A 7233-nucleotide genomic window follows, 5' to 3' on the forward strand; every position below is an offset into this window, starting at 1 on the left:
CAAAGGGTAGGCCGTCCTATAATACCCATAGTTATTGATAGGACGCTACACACAGGATAGGCCGTCCTATAATACCCAAAGGTATTGATAGACCGCTACACACAGGGTAGGCCGTCCTATAATACCCATAGCTATTGATAGGAGGCTACACACAAGGTAGACGTCCTATAATACCCATAGATATTGATAGACCGCTACACACAGGGTAGGCCGTCCTATAATACCTATAGCTATTGATAGGACGCTACACACAGGGTAGGCCGTCCTATAATACACATAGATATTGATAGGACGCTACACACAGGGTATGCGTCCTATAATACCCATAGATATTGATAGGACGCTACACACAGGGTAGGCCGTCCTATAATACCCATAGCAATTGATAGACCGATACACACAGGGTAGACCGTCCTATAGTACCCATAGATATTGATAGACCGCTACACACAGGGTAGACCATCCTATAATACCTATAGCTATTGATAGGACGCTACACACAGGGTAGACCGTCCTATAAAACACATAGATATTGATAGGACGTTACACACAGGGTAGGCCGTCCTATAACACCCATAGATATTGATAGGACGCTACACACAGGGAAGGCCGTCCTATAGTACACATAGCTATTGATAGACCGCTACACACAGGGTAGGCCGTCCTATAATACCTATAGCTATTGATAGGACGCTACACACAGGGTAGGTCGTCCTATAATACCTATAGCTATTGATAGGATGCTACACACAGGGTAGGCGTCTTATAATACCCATAGTTATTGATAGGAGGCTACACACAAGGTAGACGTCCTATAATACCCATAGATATTGATAGACCGCTACACACAGGGTAGGCCGTCCTATAATACCCATAGCTATTGTTAGGACGATACACACATGATAGGCCGTCCTATAATACACATAGATATTGATAGACCGCTACACACAGGGTAGACCGTCCTATAATACCTATAGCTATTGATAGGACGCTACACACAGGGTAGGCCGTCCTATAATACCATAGCTATTGATAGGACGCTACACACAGGGTAGACCGTCCTATAATACCCATAGATATTGATAGACCGCTAAACACAGGGTAGACCGTCCCATAATACCCATAGATATTGATAGACCGCTACACACAGGGTAGGCGTCCTATAATACATATAGATATTGATAGGACGCTACACACAGGGTAGGCCGTCCTATAATACATATAGATATTGATAGGACGCTACACACAGGGTAGGTCGTCCTATAACACCCATAGCTATTGATAGGACGCTACACACAGGGTAGGTCGTCTATAATACACATAGCTATGGATAGGACGCTACACACAGGGTAGGCCGTCCTATAATACCCATAGTTATTAATAGGACGCTGCACACAGGGTAGGCTATCCTATAATACCCATAGATATTGATATGACGCAGGGTAGGCCGTCCTATGATACCAATATATATTGATAGACCGCTACACACAGGGTAGGCCGTCCTATAATACCCATATATATTGATAGACCGCTACACACAGGGTAGGCCGTCCTATAATACCCATAGCTATTGATAGACCGCTTAACACAGGGTAGGCCGTCCTATAATACCCATAGATATTGATAGGACGATACACACAGGGTAGGCCGTCCTATAATACCCATAGCTATTGATAGGACGATACACACAGGGTAGGCCGTCCTATAATACCCATAGCTATTGATAGGACGATACACACAGGGTAGGCCGTCCTATAATACCTATAGCTATCGATAGGACGCTACACACAGGGTAGGTCGTCCTATAATACCCATAGATATTGATAGACCGCTACACACAGGGTAGGCCGTCCTAAAATACCCATAGATATTGATAGGACGCTACACACAGGGTAGGTCGTCCTATAATACCTATAGATATTGATAGACCGCTAAACACAGGGTAGGCCGTCCTATAATACCCATAGATATTGATAGACCGCTACACACAGGGTATACCGTCCTATAATACCCATAGATATTGACAGGACGCTACACACAGGGTAGGCCGTCCTATAATACCCATAGCTATTGATAGACCGCTACACACAGGGTAGACCGTCCTAAAATGTACAATACCCATAGCTATTGATAGGACGATACACAGAGAGTAGACCGTCCTGTAATACACATAGATATTGATAGGACGATACACACAGGGTAGACCGTCCTATAATACAGATAGATATTGATAGGACGATACACAAAGGGTAGGCCGTCCTATAACACAGATAGATATTGATAGACCGCTACACACAGGGTAGGCCGTCCTATAATACAGATAGATATTGATAGACCGCTACACACAGGGTAGGCCGTCCTATAATACCCATAGATATTGATAGGACGCTACACACAGGGTAGGCCGTCCTATAATACCCATAGATATTGATAGGACGCTACACACAGGGTAGGCCGTCCTATAATACCCATATATATTGATAGACCGCTACACACAGGGTAGACCGTCCTAAAATGTATAATACCCATAGCTATTGATAGGACGATACACAGAGGGTAGACCGTCCTGTAATACACATAGATATTGATAGGACGATACACACAGGGTAGACCGTCCTATAATACAGATAGATATTGATAGGACGATACACAAAGGGTAGGCCGTCCTATAACACCCATATCTATTGATAGGACGCTAAACACAGGGTAGGCCGTCCTATAATACCCATAGCTATTGATAGGACGCTACACACAGGGTAGGCCGTCCTATAGTACACATAGATATTGATAGGACGCTACACACAGGGTACGCCGTCCTATACTATCTATAGCTATTGATAGGACGATACACACAGGGTAGGCCGTCCTATAATACCCATAGATATTGATAGGACGATACACACAGGGTAGGCGTGCTATAATACACATAGATATTGATAGACCGCTACACACAGGATAGGCCGTCCTATACTATCTATAGCTATTGATAGGACGCTACACACAGGGTAGGCCGTCCTATAATACCCATAGATATTGATAGACCGCTACACACAGGGAAGACCGTCCTATGATACCCATAGCTATTGATAGGACGATACACACAGGGCAGGCCGTCCTATAATACCCATAGCTATTGATAGACCGCTACACACAGGGTAGACCGTCCTATAATACCCATAGCTATTGATAGGACGCTACACACAGGGTACGCCGTCCTATAATACCTATAGCTATTGATAGGACGATACATACAGGGTAGGCCGTCCTATAATACCCATAGCTATTGATAGGACGCTACACACAGGGTAGGCCGTCCTATAGTACACATAGATATTGATAGGACGATACACACAGGGTAGGCCGTCCTATAATACCCATAGATATTGATAGGACACTACACACAGGGTAGGCCGTCCTATAATACCCATAGATATTGATAGACCGATACACACAGGATAGGCCGTCCTATAATACACATAGATATTGATAGGACGCTACACACAGGGTAGGCCGTCCTATAATACCCATAGCTATTGATAGACCGCTACACACAGGGTAGACATCCTATAATACCCATAGTTATTGATAGACCGCTACACACAGGGTAGACGTCCTATAATACACATAGATATTGATAGGACGATACACACAGGGTAGGTCGTCCTATAATACACATAGATATTGATAGGACGATACACACAGGGTAGGCCGTCCTATAATACACATAGATATTGATAGACCGCTACACACAGGGTAGGTCGTCCTATAATACACATAGATATTGATAGACCGCTACACACAGGGTAGGCCGTCCTATAATACACATAGATATTGAGAGACCGCTACACACAGGGTAGGCCGTCCTATAATACCTATAGATATTGATAGGACGATACACACAGGGTAGGTCGTCCTATAATACACATAGATATTGATAGGACGATACACACAGGGTAGGTCGTCCTATAATACACATAGATATTGATAGGACGCTACACACAGGGTAGGCCGTCCTATAATTCACATAGATATTGATAGACCGCTACACACAGGATAGGCCGTCCTATAATACCTATATATATTGATAGACCGCTACACACAGGGTAGACCGTCCTATAATACCCATAGATATTGATAGGACGTTACACACAGGGTAGGCCGTCCTATAATACCCATAGATATTGATAGGACGATACACACAGGGTAGGCGTCCTATAATACCTATAGCTATTGATAGGACGATACACACAGGGTAGGCGTCCTATAATACCCATAGATATTGATAGGACGTTACACACAGGGTAGGCCGTCCTATAATACCTATATATATTGATAGACCGCTACACACAGGGTAGGCCGTCCTATAATACCCATAGATATTGATAGACCGCTACACACAGGGTAGGCCGTCCTATAATACCCATAGCTATTGATAGGACGCTACACACAGGGAAGGCCGTCCTATAATACCTATAGCTATTGATAGGACGATACACACAGGGTAGGCCGTCCTATAATACCCATAGATATTGATAGGACGTTACACACAGGGTAGGCCGTCCTATAATACCCATAGATATTGATAGGACGATACACACAGGGTAGGCGTGCTATAATACACATAGATATTGATAGACCGCTACACACAGGATAGGCCGTCCTATACTATCTATAGCTATTGATAGACCGCTACACACAGGGAAGACCGTCCTATGATACCCATAGCTATTGATAGGACGATACACACAGGGCAGGCCGTCCTATAATACCCATAGCTATTGATAGACCGCTACACACAGGGTAGACCGTCCTATAATACCCATAGCTATTGATAGGACGCTACACACAGGGTACGCCGTCCTATAATACCCATAGATATTGATAGGACGCTACACACAGGATAGGCCGTCCTATAATACCCATAGATATTGATAGGACACTACACACAGGGTAGGCCGTCCTATAATACCCATAGATATTGATAGACCGATACACACAGGATAGGCCGTCCTATAATACACACAGATATTGATAGGACGCTACACACAGGGTAGGCCGTCCTATAATACCCATAGCTATTGATAGACCGCTACACACAGGGTAGACGTCCTATAATACCCATAGTTATTGATAGACCGCTACACACAGGGTAGACGTCCTATAATACACATAGATATTGATAGGACGATACACACAGGGTAGGTCGTCCTATAATACACATAGATATTGATAGGACGATACACACAGGGTAGGCCGTCCTATAATACACATAGATATTGATAGACCGCTACACACAGGGTAGGTCGTCCTATAATACACATAGATATTGATAGACCGCTACACACAGGGTAGGCCGTCCTATAATACACATACATATTGATAGACCGCTACACACAGGGTAGGCCGTCCTATAATACCCATAGATATTGATAGGACGATACACACAGGGTAGGTCGTCCTATAATACACATAGATATTGATAGGACGATACACACAGGGAAGGTCGTCCTATAATACACATAGATATTGATAGGACGCTACACACAGGGTAGGCCGTCCTATAATACACATAGATATTGATAGACCGCTACACACAGGATAGGCCGTCCTATAATACCTATATATATTGATAGACCGCTACACACAGGGTAGGCCGTCCTATAATACCCATAGATATTGATAGGACGTTACACACAGGGTAGGCCGTCCTATAATACCCATAGATATTGATAGGACGATACACACAGGGTAGGCGTCCTATAATACCTATAGCTATTGATAGGACGATACACACAGGGTAGGCGTCCTATAATACCCATAGATATTGATAGGACGCTAAACACAGGGTAGGCCGTCCTATAATACCCATAGCTATTGATAGACCGCTACACACAGGGTAGGCCGTCCTATAATACCCATAGCTATTGATAGGACGCTACACACAGGGTAGGCCGTCCTATAATACCCATAGCTATTGATAGGACGCTACACACAGGGTAGGCCGTCCTATAATACCTATAGCTATTGATAGGACGATACACACAGGGTAGGCCGTCCTATAATACCTATAGCTATTGATAGGACGATACACACAAGGTAGGCCGTCCTATAATACCTATAGATATTGATAGGACGCTACACACAGGGAAGGCCGTCCTATAATACCCATATATATTGATAGACCGCTATACACAGGGTATGCCGTCCTATAATACATATAGATATTGATAGGACGTTACACACAGGGTAGGCCGTCCTATAATACCTATAGATATTGATAGACCGCTACATACAGGGTAGGCCGTCCTATAATACCCATAGCTATTGATAGATCGCTACACACAGGGTAGGCCGTCCTATAATACACATATATATTGATAGACAGCTACACACAGGGTACGCCGTCCTATAATACCCATAGATATTGATAGGACGATAAAACAGGGTAGGCCGTCCTATAATACACATAGATATTGATAGACCGCTACACACAGGATAGGCCGTCCTATAATACCCATAGATATTGATAGGACGTTACACACAGGGTAGGCCGTCCTATAATACCTATAGATATTGATAGACCGCTACACACAGGATAGGCCGTCCTATAATACCCATAGATATTGATAGACCGCTACACACAGGATAGGCCGTCCTATAATACCCATAGCTATTGATAGATCGCTACACACAGGGTAGGCCGTCCTATAATACCCATATATATTGATAGACCGCTACACACAGGGTTGGCCGTCCTATAATACCCATATATATTGATAGACCGCTACACACAGGGTAGACCGTCCTATAATACCCATATATATTGATAGGACGCTACACACAGGGTAGACGTCCTATAATACACATAGATATTGATAGGACGCTACACACAGGGTAGATCGTCCTATAATACCTATAGCTATTGATAGGACGCTACACACAGGGTAGGCCGTCCTATAATACACATAGATATTGATAGGACGCTTCACACAGGGTAGATCGTCCTATAATACCTATAGCTATTGATAGGACGCTACACACAGGGTAGGCGTCCTATAATACCTATAGCTATTGATAGGACGTTACACACAGGGTAGGCCGTCCTATAATACCATAGCTATTGATAGGACGCTACACACAGGATAGGCCGTCCTATAATATCCATATATATTGATAGGACGCTACACACAGGGTAGGCGTCCTATAATACCCATAGATATTGATAGGACGCTA

Source organism: Pecten maximus, chromosome 16 (genome assembly GCF_902652985.1).
Source record: "Pecten maximus chromosome 16, xPecMax1.1, whole genome shotgun sequence".
NCBI lineage: Eukaryota > Metazoa > Mollusca > Bivalvia > Pectinida > Pectinidae > Pecten > Pecten maximus.